Below are 20,593 nucleotides of genomic sequence, written 5' to 3' on the forward strand. Positions count from 1 at the left end.
ATATATGACTACCACAGACCGTAGGCGTGTGTAACATCTGTAGACGTGTTCAAATGTGTTCCTATCTCTCAAATTAGTCCTGCTGGACATGTGCACCTTGAATCTCAACACCAGAATATCGATGGAACACAATATAGAGGGCAAAATATCTATAAAAAAAATATTCACAGGTAAAGAAGTCTAGAGACTTTCTACACCTAACTCCACATATGAAAACCCACGCAGCACATATATCTTCAAGGTACGTAGATGTGGAGTTAGGATTAGCAAATCTATAGTTTCCTAGAAGCACTCACCTTTTGATATTTTGTCCCTTAACATTCTGTTCCCGATATTCGTGTACCATTTTATTCTGGGGTTGGATAGTCAGTGGTACAATACTGCCGGATTGTATGTACATATATGTGTTAATGCACCCACTCGTTTAGCGTTCTTTGGTGCATGTGACAGTATTCCTATGTTATTGTACATGGTCTCCTTTTGTGTTTATTAAACAGACTGACCACTTCTAAGACAATGTAAATACTTCAAAAGCAAGATTAGAGGAAGCATAAGTTTACATGTATCATTTTAAATACATAGCACATTAGCATGTGCAATTGTACACATCCGGGTTTAATCATTTTTTCGTTTCAGATTAAAATGTAACTTTCAGACTAAAATGTAACTTTTCGGATCTTTTGTGGTCATTAATGACACACCGTCCCCCTCTGCACTTTCATTCTTGCCACTTCTTCTCACTCTATCCTTTCACATTGCCAACACGCATGTCCTGCCATCTTCTAGTCCTCTGGGATATTTTCGCACACGTTCCGCACATTAGAAAGTTATTTTCCGATCTGCCAAGTTTTTCTTGCCTCTTAAAAAGCGTGTAATATTTCTCAAAAACAAAAAAAAGAATACAAGCGTTTCATGCGCAATGTTATTTCGGTGCTTTCTTCTTTGAGCGTGGCGTAATCACGCAGCGAGTTAACTCTCAGAAGATGCGACGTGAACACGTGACGCCGCCTGTTGAGTTGAATAGAATGCGCCAGATGGAGTCACTGGCTATTAATAGACTGCGGATAGAGCGTCGTGAAGCCGTGAATCCCCCGACTCTTTGGGGATATTCATGCGCCTCTTAAAGGACACTTGTTTCCTACTGGGAGAAGACCTCCCTCTCGAGTCATCTTTCTCTTCCGGGCGCCAAAACATGCCCCGGCTGTGACTGGGCCCAGTGTTTTGTGCGCCGCGCGAGGGCACGCCTGCTGACATCTCTATGTCGCATTGTGTCCCCACACACTCATCTTTTTGTTGCGCCCGAGTGGCCACCTCCAGAGACCCTCTGAGACCACGAGAGAAAGTGGCAGGAGGGGAGACTCGAGTTTGTGGCAGGCGGGCTTCAGTTCAAAGCTGGGTGGTGGGAGGTTGAAAGGAGGCTGGAGAGGTCTGTGTAGGAGGTCTCAGAGAGGTCTGTGTAGGAGGTCTCAGAGAGGCCTCTTTTGAGGCACTCCGGCAGGCATGTCTGCTCTTGACAACGCTTGAAGTGGAGTTGTAGAAAGGCCAGTCTCATGGTGTACCCTTCAGCGTCTTCCTGAAAAGTGCTGGTGTTGTCCACATCCAACAGTTACCACCTTGTTGGGGAGTGCTGTTGCGTGCCCTTTCATGATCAATGAAGTGCCAGGACTCAAGGCTGCCTATCCATGCCCATTTGAAGTTCTGACTTTATATGGTTTAAGGTGTGTAGGAGGTCTCAGAGAGGCCTCTTTAGAGGCACTCCGGCAGGAATGTCTGCTCTTGACAGCGCTTGAAGTGGAGTTGTAGAAAGGCCAGTCTCATGGTGTACCCTATAGCGTCTTCCTGAAAAGTGCTGGTGCTGTCCACATCCAACAGTTACCACCTTGTTGGGGAGTGCTGTTGCGTGCCCTTTCATGATCAATGAAGTGCCAGGACTCAAGGCTGCCTATCCATGCCCATTTGAAGTGCTGACTTTATATGGGTTAAGCTGTGTAGGAGGTCTCAGAGAGGCCTCTTTTGAGGCACTCTGGCAGGCATGTCTGCTCTTGACAGCGCTTGAAGTGGAGTTGTAGAAAGGCCAGTCTCATGGTGTACCCTTCAGCGTCTTCCTGAAAAGTGCTGGTGTTGTCCACATCCAACAGTTACCACCTTGTTGGGAAGTGCTGTTGCGTGCCCTTTCATCATCAATGAAGTGCCAGGACTCAAGGCTGCCTATCCATACCCAATTTGAAGTGCTGACTTCATATGGTTTAAGCTGCTGTGCACCTGTGTAGTGCACGCATGATGCTGCTCAACCGTTGAAACACACGTTTTCTAGGGTCATTTATAGGAGGTGTACACTGGGCTTGTGAAAAGCCTCGATAGCCCTATTGTACAGCGCACACAGACTTGCATTCATTCACACAGAGACACACACAAACACACACAGGCAGTGCCACTATCAGCAGCCCTCCCTTGCAAGCAATGGTAAATGGCTACTTAACCCACACGGAATTAAACAAATCACACAACACATAGATTAGTGGAAAATCAGTTTGCTGCAGGTTTATTTAATAAATGATATAAGCCAACGTGGTGGGTAAATTACGGGTAATCCAAGGGCAGGCAGCGAAGAGCAACCTAAGCTGCCCACAGAATTAAGATGCGAAGTCCCATTAGACCTGTATGCTTCATGGAGGGCTACAGGTAGCTCACAAAAACTGGCCATATGCAAATTATATTAAACCATATAGTTCGTGTCAAACTCATTTGCTTATTTTTTTATTGTAATTCTCATTTGTTAAACGCTTGTTTCTTTATACATTTTACATATCTCAAATTAACCATGAACCATAATGTGAGTGCATACAATGTATACAACACTATACAATTTGATCCAATATATAGTGCTGATACTTTTCACCATTTTGTTTCCATTTCTTGTTAAAAAACAAAGGACTATAGACTAAAAGACACAAGAAAACAAATCTCTATACACAGACAGCTTCACACAAATAAAATATCTAATCCTAATCTCTTACCCCCATGCATGCAATGCCACTCTCTCCTTGCACACGTACACAATCATTCACTCACTTGTTACATTCATACCCATCCCAACCGCTGATTACGATCACTATCAAAGGCCAACAGGAAAATTATATTTTTTTCCAGCCATTGTTGTGTTGTAGGTTGGGATCTTGTACACTGCAGTCTATGTACGTTTCAGTGGAAACTATATTTATCATCCACCTTCTTCAGGATCACCTGAGGTAACAATTTAGAGCTGGTAGATCAGAAAGTGGGTACCTTATGAGTCTTGGACTTTCCTACTAAGTATCTGGGAAGGTCCGGGGCCAAAAACGGTTACTCTTGTGTTCCAATACCTTTATTATTGTCTATTCCTTGTTGTTTTTAATTGCAGTGAATATGTCCAGTGCAATGTGTTACCCCTATGGGAGTGACTTGGTTCTGCTGGTGTGAGAGTCCAAAGAGCCCTGCGTCACTCTATCACAGGTTCCTCATGCAATGATCCTCTCATGCAATGATCTAACTTGCGTCCGCTAAGTTTCATGGACGGATCCTAATCGCTGGAGGATTAGAGAGTAACACATGGCTCTGTACCCCCATTTCTGATCCACCAGCTCTAGTTGTTATCTCAGGTGGTGACAATTTGATTTGGGGTCTTTTCTCCCTTAAATACCATGGACCAAAAGCCCAGGATTATTACTCACACCTTTTTAGGGCAGAGCGTCATCAGGGAAGCCCCGGTTGCTCAGGCTTGCAACCGCCCGAGGGACTAACAGGGCACCGTCGCTTACTTTCCAGGGTCCTGCCATGAAGACTCCTGGGGTTTGGCACAGATCACCCCTGCTGTGCTCCCTGAGATGGTTCCCTGGTGTACCAAACTGCCTCTGGATCGCCCTGTAATTCCACCTGCTACACAAATAAACAATTAATATGTCCCAAACAGGAAGCAAATTCAGCTATCAGCATTCTGGTACAGGATAGGGAGAGTGACAGCATGTCCGGCTGGGAAGAAACAGGGCAGGAACTGTGTGGGGCAGGTATAAGTACCTCGCACTAGGCGCTGGACATGACGCGTGGTGAGCGCCGGAAGTGAGTGCCTTCTCCAGTAGGTGCAATAGACAAGCATGATGGTGAGTGTGCAAGAATGGGGCACTAAGGGGCCTCCTCCTTAGGAGGACGCACTGTGTGCGCCACGGGCAGCCACAGACAGACACAAACACACAAAAAAGGTCTTAGCAAAAACATTAACTCTATAATGAGTGTCATTGTGGACATCGGTATAAACCCCTCTACTCCTTTGAGCCCCTCAACAGGTACAATACTAGCTCATGGCTTTTCAATCTCATCTATGAACATCAGGGCCACTGGAATTGTGCGATCCTGTGCCCAAGATTTTTTTCTTTAGCATAATTATGGATTTGCTGCATTTGCCAAATAATCCATCATCTGCTGCGTAATCTGCAGATTTTAACAAAAAAATTTAATTCTCGCCCAAAAAGATCAAAAGTTACTAAAAATGGTGCGATGTGTTCGCATGTAGAGGAAGGCCCTTCACAAAGATTACCTGGTCATCTATCATCTTTCAGTTGCTTATATTTGGTTGTTAAACTGGTACTAATGAGGTGAAATCCTTTCCAAAGCAGTAGTACCATGTGTAAAAATTACAGAAAAATTAAATAATCTTATTAGAAAAGTCCCTTCATGCCACATAAATTGCCTTTTTTTGCCACATAAATTAGTCAACCCAGCCACATAATTTGGTGCTCCCCCATTCATAGTTCCAGTGGCCCTGATTAATATTTATATTTGGAATCATTCATTAGCTGAAGTCAGTGTCACGATGCAGAGCAAAACAGCAGACAGCGCCACACAAGTAGAATGTTAATTGTGTGCTGAGAGCAAACAATGGAAATATATGCAAACAACATCACTTTTGTGAAGCGTTATGTAAGTCGTACAACTAATCGTGCGAATGGGAGCCTCTGGCTGCTTTTAGCATGCTTTGGCATTCAGGAAGGGTGTTGTGAGTGGTGCCTCAGCCCCTTGTTGATCAATTGCATGTGGGCGGAAGCTGATCTCATTAAACCTTCCCTAATAGGAAACAAAAAAATACCTGCAGTTCATAAGCTTAAAGAAGCAGGACATGCTCTTTGAGCTGTCAGTCTTTCACTTGGATAAGAAATGCTAAAAAAGTGAATATTTACTGGGACAAAGAAGACATCATGAGATATGTTGTGGTTATCGGGTAAAACAATGTGAGCTAATCCTGTAGAAGCTGAAAAGGGAGTAAGCACGTTTGCTGTTGTGTCTGGGACAAGGCAGGGCGCAGGTGGGTCCATGTTGATGCAGTGATCCTGTGTGGGCTTTATGTATTAACCCCTTCGCCGCGGCAGGAATTCCGCCGCGGCGCTGGGGGGGGGTTTGGGGGCAGCGCGGTGGCGCTGTGCTCGTGACGGAACCGCTCCGTCACGAGCCACGGTTGAGCTGTGCTCATGACGGAGTGGTTCCGTCACAACTCCGCCCACTGCGCTAATCGCCCGCACAGGCGGGGAATTAGCGCCGCGTGGGCGGAGCGGCCGCCAACGGCCGTAGCATGACGGAACCACTCCGTCATGAGCACAGCGCAACCGTGGCTTATGACGGAGTGGTTCCGTCATGAGCGGGGAAGGGGTTAACAAGCTGACCAGGTCAGATACCCATTGATATTTGTACCCCCTCTTATCCTGCCCATAGCATCCTTTAAGCCAGTGTTCTCAAAAGTTGGTCCTGGAGGGCCGGATCCATGGCAGATTTTTAAGATAACTAGATTTAGCTCAATGAGGATATGCTACAAACAGTCGCGGCTCGCAATACTCGCAGGTGGGGTGGCTCAGAGGGTGTTGCGCGGGGGTAAAAGAATTGTTTTTTTAAAACGTACCTGACCAGGTCCCGCACCGCCTCTGCTTATGGGCCGGGTCCCGTCTTTGGCATTTTCCTGCTCCTGAAAAGCATGCTCCTTCCCCTCCTGTAAGCCAATCACAGCGCTGCAGTGGCAGCATCGTGATTGGTGCTGACAGCGCCCAGTCGGGCGCCTCTTAAGGAGTCAATTTTTCTATGTGTGCTGCATGCACCTAGATAGAGAAAATGTAGAGTGCGCATGACTGGTTTGGTTAGCCCCAGAGGGCCGACCAAACAGTCAGGGCCCACAACAGTGGGCAAGCCACTCCTCCCTGACCAGGCCACCAAATCCACCCGCCCACTCCCAACCAGGCATACCCTGCCTTCTGCTTTCTTGCAGTGCGAGAAGCAGAAACATAAAATGGCCTGTAAAAAACAATTTTATGTTTCTGGTTCTCGAACTGCGAGAAAGCAGTGGGGCGGCGCTCCTCCGTCCTAATGGAAACCTGGGTGATCCTTTAAAAATGTATATAGCATTCCCTGCTTGTCTTATGTTGTCAGAATATTACTTCGAAGTTCATTAGATGGACACTAATGCAACATTCCTTTGCAATATGGCGGCCAGAAAGAAGGAAGGTGCCATTTTAGGGATGCTACCATCCTTAACCAAGCATGCAGATGTCAGGAAACATTTAGCACCACCATGAGTACATTTCCACTCCACACAGATTATAATTGTGGCAGCAAAACCGTGGTTTTGTAAGTGGCTTCTAGTGTCGTGCAAAGCTTTTTTTTTCGAACAGTCACCCATTCCAAAGTTTCTAAAGATTCCCTGTACAGTTTCCCCTTTTCTAGTGGAAAGTTTTTCTGCACATTGGAAGGTAATTTCCACAGCATTGCAAGACCTTTTCCTCCCTAAGCGAACCCATTCGAGTGTCAAAGAGTTTTCAGACTTTAGCTTTTATCTTTTGCAGAGCTTTCCAAGGCAAAATTACAAATCTATGCAGAATTTTTCCTCTGCAAGGTTGTTTACTTTGTGCAACATCAATTGCCTTAAAAGCCCTCGATTTCCCGCCCAATATAGCAAAGGGTACTACTTCACAGCTTTGTTGAGTTAAAAAAGTGTTAGACACAACTTTGTAAATGTTGCAGTATAAATCCTCTGCACGGTTAGGTCTGCTTTGGTTTGATGCTGAGTGTTGGGGGTCGGTGGAGTTATCTCACGAGCTTCGACATCTGAAGACAGGGATTTAATTTTAAAACCGTGTCTCTTTAAGCAGAACATCCACGCGCAGCGTGTTGCTGCAGATACGCGTGTGGCGGACAGCGTAGCGCCAAGAGATAAGGTTTGAAGTTGAAGACTGGCCTAATCTGCAGTTTATTGATTCCGATCCTCCCAGGAGAAGTGCACCTTATTAATTCCAGGATGGTTCTGCGTGGGATGTATTGATTCCAGAATAGATGGCGGCACCGCCTTCCATAACATTATTTTTATGCGCTTGTAATTGGAAGTTAGTATTCAGTGTGAACCAACGTAGGGGACTCTGTGCTGACACTACACTCTTAGGGGAGCTGAGTGTCAATCACACCTGGGCCGTAAGAAAGGCTGCATATAGGTAGTGTATATAGTAACATGCATCGCTTTCTCTTCCCTCAACCACTATTCCATGCTGTCCTGGTTTCTGCTTCTTGTCAGACCCTTTCTTCTCTCTCCCTTCCTATTATTTTTCACTTCTCTCTTGTACATGTTCGCCCTCCTTTCTTTGCTTTCCTTCCTCTACGAATTCCCTCCCTTTTTTCAATCGATTTCTATGTAGTTATGTATGTTTGTATGTGTGTATAAATGCATATATGTATTTAAGTATGTATGTATTACGGGTGGACATAATTCACGGAGTTCCATTCTGTGGAATTCCCCAGAGTTAGACAAAAACTCTTTGTGTTTCTCACTACAACCATACTTTATAGACCTGGCCTATGATGCTATGGGCGTTGTCTACCCATAGGTATTAAAAGAGTGTCACATACTCGTTTGCATGTTTGATTGTGCCAGAAGTTGACAAGTTCTCTGCTACCTTTTTTGACAGCTATGAATTTCCCCCCCTAAGTACAGAAATTAGACTCATCCTTAAGAATTATGAATCCTGTGATCTTGTTGGTGACTTGCTCGGAGGAGCGGTTTTGTGTTTCCTAATTCATAAGTCAGCACATGATGAAGTGCATATCTATTTTCACGAGTTTCACCCTCTCTTTCTCTCTTTTCTCTGTCTCTCACAGGCTGTCTCATACAAGCATACACTTTTATTCTGTCACCCTCTGTTGCTTTCTCAACTTCTGTCAAGTTTTCTCTTCTATCTCTGCCACTTCTTTTCTTCCCATAAAGAAAACGTCAACAGTCAAGGAACCTGAGTGAAGATGAAAGACCTAGGCTGCATTAAACGTAGGTTGTGTGAGGTCTGAGGGGGTACAGAGAGTTACCACGTGCACATGGCTACAAACAACACAGTTGTGCACCTCACTGCTTCATTCCCCTCAGGAGCTCTGAAGGCAGCCTTGTTCCTCCAGTGAAGCAATGTAACCTGAATGAATATCTTGGGTTCAGGAATCAGTCTGTAACCCTTATCTTCTGACACTGTCTTTGTTTGGACAAGAGGAGGCACGCTTATGGTTTGTGGAGGAGGGTTTTGCAAACTGGGAGTAGACCAAGTTGACGCCCTAAGACTTAATCCGTTATCGTGAAACTGCAGTCGTACAAATGTTCTCTCCCTACCCTTCATCAGAGAACTCTACCACCACAAAATACTTGAGCTGTACTGTGGAAAAGCAACTCTTGAAAGAGAGTGATTATGCCTCAAAGCCATGAGCTCAGTGGCACTGTTGGCAGAAAGCCAGTAGTAGGGGCCAATGCATAACTGTGCCACTCATGACTTTAATGAATTGCGCATAGCGTGGGCTCACACCATTCTCGTCCAGTTTAAAAAAAAAAAAAAATTACAGCATTTGACAACTTTCTTTTGGACTGGCCAAGAATAGAATTTTAGATTGGTGCACCACCTACTCCACAGTAGTGCCTCTGACGTCTTCTTCTGATATCTGTAAATTATCATAATTATATATTCATTATTTTTTACACTAAAAAGTTCTGACACTTACTGAGATTCGCCAAATGCAAACAAGCAAAAGCTTATTGGGTGCATCGGGAAACATGAGGCGGTCTCAGCATCAGCATCAATGCTGCAAATCGGGCTATCGCAAGGATCCCAAGGTAGAGCCTAAAGATGTAGTACAACAATGCAGAACAGTAAAGGAGGTGGCAGTCAAGCACCAGACTAGAAAATAGCATTAAGATTTGAAAGCAGTCATGTTTGAGGACAGCCAGAGTAAATGCGTTGACTATGCTTCACGTTATGAGAGCTCCTGTAATTCCAGGAGTTATCGCAACATCGGAATTAGGAGATTTGTGGTACAACGTGTATCCAGAGCCTTTCACCTAGTCGTTTCGGTGCTTGAAAACTTTGAAATCTCCTGGTAAAACTCCAGGGAGAGATGGGTATTTCTTATTCCCCTGGTAGCTGCTGGTAACCCCTCCCCCCACTCACTCTAAATTTGTGGAGAGTCCTTTCCTCCCAAGTTCCCTCCTTCCAGAAGAAAACAATCTGCTGTTGTCTTCATAAGCAGATCTTTATTCACAAAAAATGAACCATGCAAAGTTCAGATGATGCTCCTAACTCATGATCATCATGTGTCCATGGAGTGCTCTCAGAGGGGAAAGATCACTCGTTCCAATGGTGTTTAGAATAGACATTGTCTGGTAAAGTAGGTTATAAGGTTCTCCAGTCAATAATGCCAATGGGTACAGGTCATGCACAGTGATGTAGTCGAGTTCTCCATATCAACAAATGGATATTCAGAAGAAACTTTATTTTTACCAGGTGAGGTCAAAGGTCAGATGAACACTTCTTTCAGATTTCATCTGGGGTTATTGTCTTGTGACCCGTGGTTCAAGCATAGCTAATCAAAAAAGATGCTTAAAACTATTTCCTATTCCTAATATCTTGCTGTAGAGCAGTCATAAGGGCTGCTTGGGTCACTTCCGAATAGATCACGGCCCATGGCTAACAGAGTGGGGATGAAGAGAATATCTAAATGATTTATTACCTTCAAGCTCAACAGAGCTCCCTCGAAAAAGTCATATTTGACTGGCATCCACCGAGTCAAACATGACGATCAAAACAAAATGATACACAAAATGTGTAGAAGGAGGTCATGATATGTCTTTACTCGGGAAATAGGACAGAAAAGCAGCAAAGGCCACAATCAACTCAGCTGGGGAGTTTTTCGAATAGCGCTCAATAAGTGCTTCAATTAAGCCAACTAATAAAGACACCACCACCACTAACAGCTTGATTCTAAGTGCCATCGTTTTTCCGTCCAGCAAAGATGCCCAGGAAAAAGTGCTATTTCATAACTTTACCTCCTATTTCTAAGTTTCCCTTGTTGGAATTCAGAATAATGTGCAATTGCAGTTTTACCGCACAACATACCCACATTTCTCCAATTGCAGACATGGAAAAGCTGAACCGGGGACATATCCAATGAAAATCCCTCCATGTTATACCCACTGTTTTTTTTTTTACAGTAATATTGCAGGCCCAATTGAAATTTCCCCAAGATTCACATATAAAATTTGGATGCAAATGCCAAAATCCAATCTTAAGCTGAGAACTCAAGCAATTGCCTCTAAAATAAACATATTGACCAGTGTTGTGGCACAATTTGGAAGAGCTTAAAGCGTTGATACAGAAGGGAGTGATGCAATCACAGGGACGCACTGGGGTCTCCCATGTGTCAGTAGGTTCTGCACACAATGCACAAGAACAGAAGAGCTTTTGACATCCCATTGCCATTACTGCTATCCGGATTCATCATCTCCAGCATCCTTCATTATTGCATTCAAGTGCGGTGCTCATCGGAGCAAACCATTACACGCCTCATGACCTTATATTTTCCCATTGATTTCCCTTTTACAGCATTTACAGCACGGAGATGCAGCACACAGGCAGAGTGAATATTTGCAAAACTAGTCACATCCTACAGACGTCCCTCCTCTGGGACTTTTTGCACGCTCGCCTGAATCCTGCGCAACGAACTAGAACTGTAAACTTAATTAGTTCCTATAAAAAGTCGATAAATGTGTTGGATTGTTCTTTCATGCAGCAAAATGAGAAAAGGAGGTACACAATAACAGCATAACAGGAAAGACTTTTATACAATATGGAAATCCGTTCTTCGCGCCGGTCGACTTCTCCACCCGCTGTACAGAAACTGAAGACGCATGCGCAGTCTGTATTTGTTCTAGTTTATTGGTTATTGTGGTTGTGTTGACTTTTTCAGTGGCTCTTGCAGCCTTGTGATCAATGGGATTACCTGATGCTGACAGAAGGTCAATATTTTTGATATTATTAGTTAATCACCTTTATGGTTCTGAAAAGCTTTCCTTTGTAAGTCCGCTTGTTGTGGCAGGTGGAAGAATTCCAATAAAGATTAAAAAACATAGTGTCAGTTTTTTGAACGAACATTTGTCAATTTGATTACTCTTCTAAAGGTTCTAAGATTGTGAGTTCCTACTGGAGGAATGAGATACTGAAGTTTACCTATAGCTACCTATTAATCAATTCTATATTATCTGTTACCACCCAGATGGCAGGCCTGTCAGAGATGTCAAGGTGTTCCTTGAGGTTCTTGTAGCTCCCACATCCTGGTGGAGGAATTGCCTAATTTGTGCTAGTGGCTGCCGGTGGTGGGCACTGGCACAGAGTTTTTGGGGACCAGTGCTTATTTTCCATCAGACTAACTAGAGCAGGAGTGAAAAGGACGAAAAGCGAGTAGGATCCAGAGAGAGGAGTGTTCAAACCACTCCTCCCCCTGTGCCATCAGCCCCGCCCTGCCCTAACCCAGCCCCGAAGCTACAAATATAAAATGATAATAAAGGCGTTATTATCATTCTATTTTTTCTCCTCTGCTCCGAGAGCAGTGGGGCGAAGCTCCTCCGCTTTAGCGGAGATGCCGCCCCTGTCTCGAAGATGGCAGATCACATGAACTTGTTCAAGTGTCAAACAGATATTACAGGTTCTAAATTAAGGATTCATTCCTATACGCGTCCCCTTACTACCACGTTCTTGAAACACTCCTCAAATATCAGCTCTAGTGCTTAATAAAGGTCGAGGGGCACAATATGGGTAATATGGGGCATATTATCATGAAACAGCTTTAAAATTATCGCCGCTTTCTGCCGCTGAAGCGGCGATAATGGGCTTGATAATATGCCCTTGAGAATTCCCATAGAAGCCCATGTTCTGGTGTCAACCTGGGCTTCAATTGGAATTCTCTGTGGCATATTATCAAGCCTATTATCGCCGCTTTAGCGGCAGTTTTCTGCCGCTAAAGCGGCGATAATTTTAACACCGTGCTTGATAATATGTCCCTTGGTTTGTTAATGTGCCGAACCTTGTGAGGGCTTTTTGTAAGGGCGGGTGCTATTAGTTTGTGGTGGGTGTAATCCGAGCAGTCCAGATTTTTTGTAAAGCACCTCGAAGTAGCAAAAAGGGGTACAAGTTCGCAATAATCAAGCAATGCTCCTCACACCCTAAACCCTCTCCACAGCCCAATGAATGTATGACCCAAAATGCCACGACTGCTGTGCAGACTGTGCGGAAAACTTCACAAAACAGTTAAAGTATCTCTGCCCCTCGACCAGTGCTGTGACACGGTTCAAACCGGGATTTCAAAAACCAGGATAAAGTCACGTGCCTCCTCCTCATTTCTCCTGCTCTGTAAAGGAAGCATTTTAAATAAGTGATGCACAGTACCCCCTTTGCATGTTATAACTGCGAACACACACACAAATGCCTCCATCCGAAAAAGGCCTAAAACCAGGCCTTGCAACAACTAGGCAATTTAGCCAGGATTCTGTTAACGGGAAGTCTGGTATTATTTGTAAGTCCTATACAGAGGTTCTGTGGGTGGCGCTATTTCCGTGTGTTTGAAAGCGCGAAAGCCTTTTTTTTTTTTTGCAAAGCATGCATGTGTGTGCACATTAACTCTGTATGTGCAAAGATATGACCCCGTTACTACCAGTTTGGAACCCAAATACATCGATAAGCAAAAGAAAGACGACCGACAGGGCTTTAAATGGGATGCAAAAACGTGGGGGCCTCTAAAAGGGGTGTGGCCTCTGTAATTAAGGGTATGGCTTAAACACAAACTATATTTCTGTGATTTCCATAGTGTGCCCAATAATCGGTATTTTTGGTGCCCGCTCTGACCAGATATATAACATAACTGAAATAAACCTAAAACTAGCCAGGACTAGTAGCTTTGTCAATAGTTGTTAGCTATTTAAGATAAATGGGTAACAACAATGATTTTGTTCTCAATATACAGAAAATGTTTCAATTCTGAAGTTGTGAGACAGTGAATTAAGCATTACTGGGGCCTGTGGAAATGTTCACTCTATGTTAGACATGTATGACTTTTTCCTCTATACATCTCATCCATTTGCACATCTTACACATCATCATCTCTTTCATCACTCTCTGTTGAATGCATTTCCTTGGCACGGTTATTCTTGTTTTGTTTTTGTTCCCTGTGCCAGGTTGGCATTATAACAGACTAAACACATACTTCTTAGATGCTGTTACCTTTAGGGCCACCTTAGAAGCTCTGAGATTTTAGCTTCAAGTGACTGTTCTTGTGGGAGTTTCCTGTTTCATCCGTGTTTCTGTCAAAAACAAAGATCCCTTTGGGCACCTTTTATTGAGGCATACACCTATTTTCAACCATTACGCATACAACATCCACATCACCAGCATGCAATCGGAACCAACAAAAGTGATATAAAAATTATTTATTAAAATGTATAATTTTCTCACAATGCGATGCTATCACCATCAAATGCACATCATCAATATGCTTCAAATAATAAAAACAGACATAGACATATTTAAAAACAACAATCATTGATTGGGGACATAAACATAAACATGATCCGTGTTTCTGCCTTTCTATGATAAGGGCTTTGGTGGTTCATGCTTTTTAATCATTGTAACATTAGTACTAAGGATTTTTTTTAACAAGCAGCGTGCTTAGGTGCAGTCACATGTATTGGGGGCATGTTTCAGCGGGCACCGTATACAGCTGACGCTTGTGAAAATAAGTAGGTAGTATGCCAAAATAGTCACCTTTTTTAAACCTTTGCATCTGATTTGCTTCTCACACACTTTTTTGTTCTTTGAGCTTCTCGTACAACATTATAACATTGTTTTAGTCAGTGTTACAGCACTGCATAAAGGCTGTAGCAATGGTTGGCTGTGAGCTGCCTTTTTAACACTTGCCTACCTTTAGTGGTGCAAAACCCACTGATACCAACATGCTGCAAGGAAGATGGACGATCATTCTTTAAGGTGCAGCTCTTTTGCTGTTTCTTACACACACTCACCACGCACTATTTTCATGTACAAAAACTATTCACTCTTTCTTTCACACCAAGTGTGTAGTAATTGTAAAGCTCTTCAATCCCTGGCGGCACAGCACCCAGGAAAATGCGCTGCATAGCGAACACTTATAAGGTCCAAAAGGCGAGACCTATTTGCAAAGGTAATGCTTGTTCTCGTTGCAAGCGCATTGAATCACTACTGATCAATGTGTGGTTGTACACTGCAGAAAATAAACAATGGAAATATCTTGTGGAGTTGATTCCTTCCCCAAAAGAACCCTGTTTGTGATATGAGTGTGTGGCACTTCCGCGTTCTAACTTTGACTCAATGGGAGAGTGCAGTCACATGGATTTGTCAGCAGGAGTCATACTTTCCATAAATGATGATTTTCTTTTTTTTTATCAAACCACGTTGCCTTTTCATGTGCCAACAACAACATCTGTGCCTAGTGGATGCTGGTTCAATGTTATTTTGTTGCATTGGATTTGCAAAAAAGCTGTATGGTTAAACTGTCGGTTGCTTGTCATTGGGGCCTATTCACAAATGTGTGGATTTAGGCATGTAAAAACATAATGCAAAAGTTAAGGTTCTTTATGGGCATAGATTGCAACTTTTTGGGTCTTCACATACATCGTCTTGCGATTCATTTGTAAAGTATGCATGTTGCAGTGTTAGTGCATAAGTGTTTTGCAGTGACCTACATTTTTGACCAACACTAGTGTTGCTAACTGTAGGTTAGAGAAATGAATGTAAAGCCACAGCTAGAAAAAAAGGTGATGTAACAGGTAAAATTGTACTGTAAATACCATTTTCTCTGTTGAGTCGCTTTTCTGCACACATCTTATATTATACCTCATTGATTGAAGAATTTTACTGTATTTTCAGTACAATGTACACCAAGTTTATTTCTATGCAGGTTATGTGTTCAGGTGACTGTAGCAAATGCATGTCCAAATATAAACAAGTTTGACAATTTTTTAGATGTTTTGAGTGTTCAGTATGGCTCTGATTATGATGTCGGTCAGAGTTGCCTCTGACCGACATCATCGCGGATTTGGGATCGACCGACTTCCGGTCTTTGGTCCCGACCGCAGTATTACAATGTGACCGCACATGGTGTAGTCGCATACTCTCATTTCTCTATGGGAGTTGTGCTGTGGCTGTAAACTGGCCGTAGCACAAGCTCCCATAGAGAAATGGGAGATTCTGCTAATCCTTGCACCGCTTGGCAGGCACCCCAAGGTGCCTGCCCATGGTGCAGGGATTAAAAGGGGGGCACCATACGTGCCCTCTCGGCCCCCAACCGGAGGCCGCAGGGAGAAGGGGGCCCTTCTAAAAGTCGCTTTCTGACAGGCTTTCCATGTCGGAAAGCCCGAAATGGAAAGGCTGTCAGAAACCAACATCGCAATCCCGACGGCAGAAACACCGCTGTATAGGGATTATGTGCCGGTCCCAACTGGCCGACGGGCTCCTTGAGCCCGTCAGAAACCAGCCAGAATGAGTGCCCGGTTTCAATTCCGACCGCCTAGATTGAAATTAGGCGGTCGGAATTGAAACCATTGATGTCGGTCGGAAAGCCTCCGACCGCAAATTAGGCCCTAAATCTTCATCGCAGAACTTTGGTCATTCCATGGACACTCTCCTGGAAACTTACGCTCTAACTCTAACAGATGCTATTGTGAATCACAAGCACTTTTTCCACATGCGTCCAGGCTTATTTCAGACTCACTCCCGGTGACAGCTATAAAATTGTGCAGGTTATTTAGTTAAAGTAGACTGCGTCCAATGCCTCCAATACTTCAGATCACCCTCCAACTGTTCATCTGTTCATAAAAAATAACACATTTTTACATCTTTAAAACAGCAATTTTATATTCAGTACTTTTAAATATTTGAACTGGAACTGAAGTCCTATATTTAAACTATGAGATCGTTTTTTGGTACAGTCCAATAAAACTTGGTTTTTATTTTAAATATCTGAAATCTGTTAGTTAATTATCCATTCTGCATGTACATTGCTATAAGAGTTTTATGCAGGTTGGAAAATATTTTTGTAGAATGTGCATGCCTGCTGGGCTATAAAGTGCTTGAGGTGAGAGATTTAAATTGGATGCATAACCAGAAGTGTGGACTTTCTGATGTTACCGCTACATAGTTAATTGGAGCACAGGAAAGTAAAGGAAACAGCCCAATAATATGACATTTTCAAAAGATCCATAGTACTGCGGGTGCTGTTGAATAGCAGTCATTTTACTTAAAGTAGCTTGCAATTGGTTGGCCTACGTTAGGTTATTGAATCAGGAAACAGAAAAGTACATATTTCTGGATAGCATTTCCCACGCGGTCTGTGGAAAGAGCTGAAATATATTTAAAAAGTTGTCAGATGAAGCAGTTTCCACACCAGTCTCTAAGAGCCACTCAGATATTGTCAGTGTACACATACCACCCTAACAAGTGCCCAACAATACACAATCAAGCTACCCACCAGGATGGTGATGCTTGTCGACAAAATACTCTGCATTAGCCGGACCAACAACAACTTAGAAAGTAACTCAGCAAAAAAACACAAGCATTGTCAAAACCAGTAGCACTTGTCTACAAGAGCTATTGGCTTTATCAATGTTTTTGCCATGTTGCAGCATGGCTAAAAGTTAGGTGAAAAAAACGCTATGATAGTGCTGGCTATATCATATTGCTTTTTCAGGGGATGGGGTGCAAACAACAAGACGGGAATTGGGCAGATGCAAGCAGTAAGGGGCAAGCAATCAGGTCAAGCAATAATGAGGAGCAACAAAAAAAGTACCTCAAACCAGGAGTGTGCAGTGAAAGGACACCTATAAAGAAAGAAATCAGTGCTTGGTCCATGCCCCACATGGAAGGGAGAAACATGCGAAGAGGAAGTAAACCCACTTCTGAATAATGGGTAGCAAGAAAATGAGTGTGACATTGAAGCCAACCAATAGTAAGTAACTGGCAGAGCTTAAGCCCTTTTAAGGCTTTTTCCAGTACAATAAACTCACAGACGGCGCATACGCTGTCTCAGGTGAGAACTAAAAATTGAAAAATCCTTCCACAATCATCCAAATACATAAGCCTCTACAAAGATCTTTCTTAGCTCACACTCATTTTATGGCCTCATTAATCAACCCAAACCATTACTGTTCTAAACACTTAGGGCCATATGTAGGAAGCCTAATACCGGTCGGTTACGGCCAATTTTCGGTAAATATCCCGTTACCGACCGGTATTTAGGCTTTTGCTATGTAGGGGGATCATTTCAGGATTCGGTAATTTACCGAATCGGTAAAATTACCGATTCGGTAATTTTACCGATTCGGTAAATACCGAATCCTGAAATGAGATGTAGGGGGAGTGTGTAGTTGGTGTGGGGATTCGTTATTTACCACCAACTAAAAGTTGGTGGTAAATGACGAATACCTGTAAAAAGGCATTTTTTTGCTATGTGAAGTGTGCAATGTGGCAAGGCATGTATGTGCGCCACATGTGCAGACATGGACGAATCAGGGGTGCAACAGGGTGTCAATGTGACACCCTGCCACCCATGATGATGCCTCCCCCATTACCGATTCGGTATTTACCCATTCGGTAATGGCAACTGGCTTCCCATTCATTCCTATGGGTCTCCAGGCCCATAGGAATGAATGGGAAGCCAGTTGCCATTACCGAATCGGTAAATACCGATTCTAAAATACCGACAGACACCGAATCGGTATTTATTTACCTACATTACATTTACCGATTCATAAATACCGAATCTGTAAAATTCGGTATTTAAGAATCGGTAAATGTAATTTACCTACATATGGCCCATAATAACCATTTACTAACCATCACAAATCAATTCTATAAAGGAAACTACACAACCACACATACACAATCAATCTTTGGATTTCCTAAAACTGTATGAAAGAGTGCCCAGATCAAAAAAAAGACTGTGCCATACTGATGTTAGACAGCACTATACAAATAAGAATTATTTAAAATATTACAACTGTGTAGTTGCTTATACTCAGTGCTATTGGCTTGACCTAAGAATGATTACTTGCTTTACAATTGTACCAGTTTTCCTCAAATTTGAAGTGCATGGCTGCCCACAGTGTTGTTGACTGAGATTCACTACCTTTTTACACTGCTTACTATTAACTACATTTTGACCCTGACTGCCTTTTTAGTCTTTCTCCAAAGCTTCTTGACTTTGCCATGAGTCTTCACTGAGGTTTTCCAATAACAGATTTGTGTCCTAACTGAAGCATCTTCTCTCATCCACTCAGCCTCTTCACCGAGTCTCTGCCCCTCTCTTCTCACGCTATTGCCAGTTTGAAAAATACTGCAGTCTTCAAAAAAGTGCTTCATTTGAGCCAGTGGTTTCTGGTGCTGGGCACTCACACTTGATTTTCAACACCACCGCTTGTAACAGTCTGCCACAAGGTGGTGCTGTCTGGCTAATTTAGATAGGACCACAACAGCAGTTAATTATTAATTCAATATACATTAAAAATGACTATTACCTGTCACTCAAGCCATCCTTATTGCGTTGGGGGCCTGGAATAGCCTGAATTGTTACACTTGTAGGAGTGTGATGGTTAGTAGTTGTGCTGCTACTATCATTGGCAGCATGGCAGAAGCACTGTGTGGTGCAAGCTGCAGTGGCCTCCTGATGAGAGCCCTGGCATTTATTTTGTATTTTTTTTTTATTACAATTTAATTACTTCTGTAAGAGACACATAATGCCCAGTCTATGATATCCTACAGTTCTCTGGTCTTCTGGGTCTCACTAGTGATTGTATTTTGTCCTCCACTTGTGGACAGGCTTGCCTGATGAACAGTATCCTTGTCTACCTCTTCTTCCTTTATGGAATGTCATCTCTGCCATTGTAACAATTTAAGGGCCTTCCTCAAGAATCAGGACCGTCAAGTTGCATTTCCTATAGTGCGCACTCACATCCTATATGAAAATGATGAATAAATCCAACTCTTTGCTTCAACCCAAATCATCGTGACCACGAATCTGGTCCATTCTTCCTGTTTACCTCTGCCTTTTTCGAAATGATGCTTATCCTATTTTCTACTCTTTGTTAAATTATCTAATTCATTTGCCAGCACATTTGGATGATCTTATGTTAACAGAGATTTGTATAGTGCTGTATTGCCATTAGTGTGCCTTGCAGCACTGTCCAATTTGGGTACCTTCACTGCCTGTTTTTTCAAGATTCTGTCGCCGACCAAGATGTGTTTTCCTTTCCAGTAGGGTCTTCATGAACTCAGGTGTGGTCATATGTTATTCTGTGGAGGTGGCATCTCAGTTGCTATGGTTCCATGCTCAAGCTCTCACAATTAGTTTCTACTGCCACGTGCACAGTAAGTGCAATGTTTGTGAAAGTTTGTGGTATCACTCTCAGATATCTGCAGAGTGTCTCCCCTGAATAGTGTTTTAGAAACAGGAGACCACATACAGCAAGAGGGCACAGGAGGCAACAGAAGAACTGTGGCACTAAGAAATAAATAAGTAATACAACAAACATACCACCATGATGCCCATACACTAAATGTGGAGGTAAAAAGACTGCAGTTTCAAAGAGGGCAGTTGTTATTATAATTTCCACTTATAGAGCACGCGGCGACCCAGCGGGTTTCCCAGCACTACGCATAGGTAGAAATGTCAAACTGGAAGATTAAAATAACCATGTCTTCAGGCTCTTACGAAATAGCAACAACGACGCGCAATGTCTTAAAAATTCCGGCAGGGCTCTCCAAAGTTTTGGGCTCAAGTATGCGAAGGAGCACCTCCTGTTTGCACCAGGAGGATTCTGAGTACACGGCATAAAGCCTGACTCCCCGATTTTAATGTCCACATGGACTTATAGGGAGTCACAAGATCCTGGGTATAGCGAGGGCCTAGTCCAGCCCTAGCTTTGAAAATAAAACAGTTTTCTTGCATTGCTTTAAAGTGTATGAGTTTAAATATTGACAGTCTATGGGTTTAAAGGTCCTTCAGTCAGCATCACCTCAATCCATCCCACTAAGAGTACCAGCCTCAATGGCATTGAGGAGAAGTGAGAAAAAACTCTAGGCTCATCCAATGCATGCAGCCTTTCCCCCCTCACAGGTAGCAGTCCATAGACTCTCCTTCATAGGCGCTCAGCCCTCAGAACATTGGGGACAAGTCTGGAGGCAGAAGAGGGAGGGTGTGGCCG

The 20,593-nt window shown here is 43.2% G+C and overlaps 1 protein-coding gene across 1 annotated transcript in view; it reads left to right on the forward strand.

Annotated features, from left to right (window-relative positions):
* COL25A1 (collagen type XXV alpha 1 chain) overlaps positions 1 to 20,593 on the forward strand; it is an 898,191-nt gene that overhangs the window by 31,667 nt on the left and 845,931 nt on the right. The gene's annotated exons all lie outside the window — the stretch shown is intronic.

The sequence above is a fragment of the Triturus cristatus genome, chromosome 2_2 (assembly GCF_964204655.1).
Source record: "Triturus cristatus chromosome 2_2, aTriCri1.1, whole genome shotgun sequence".
In the NCBI taxonomy this organism is placed as follows: Eukaryota; Metazoa; Chordata; class Amphibia; order Caudata; family Salamandridae; genus Triturus; species Triturus cristatus.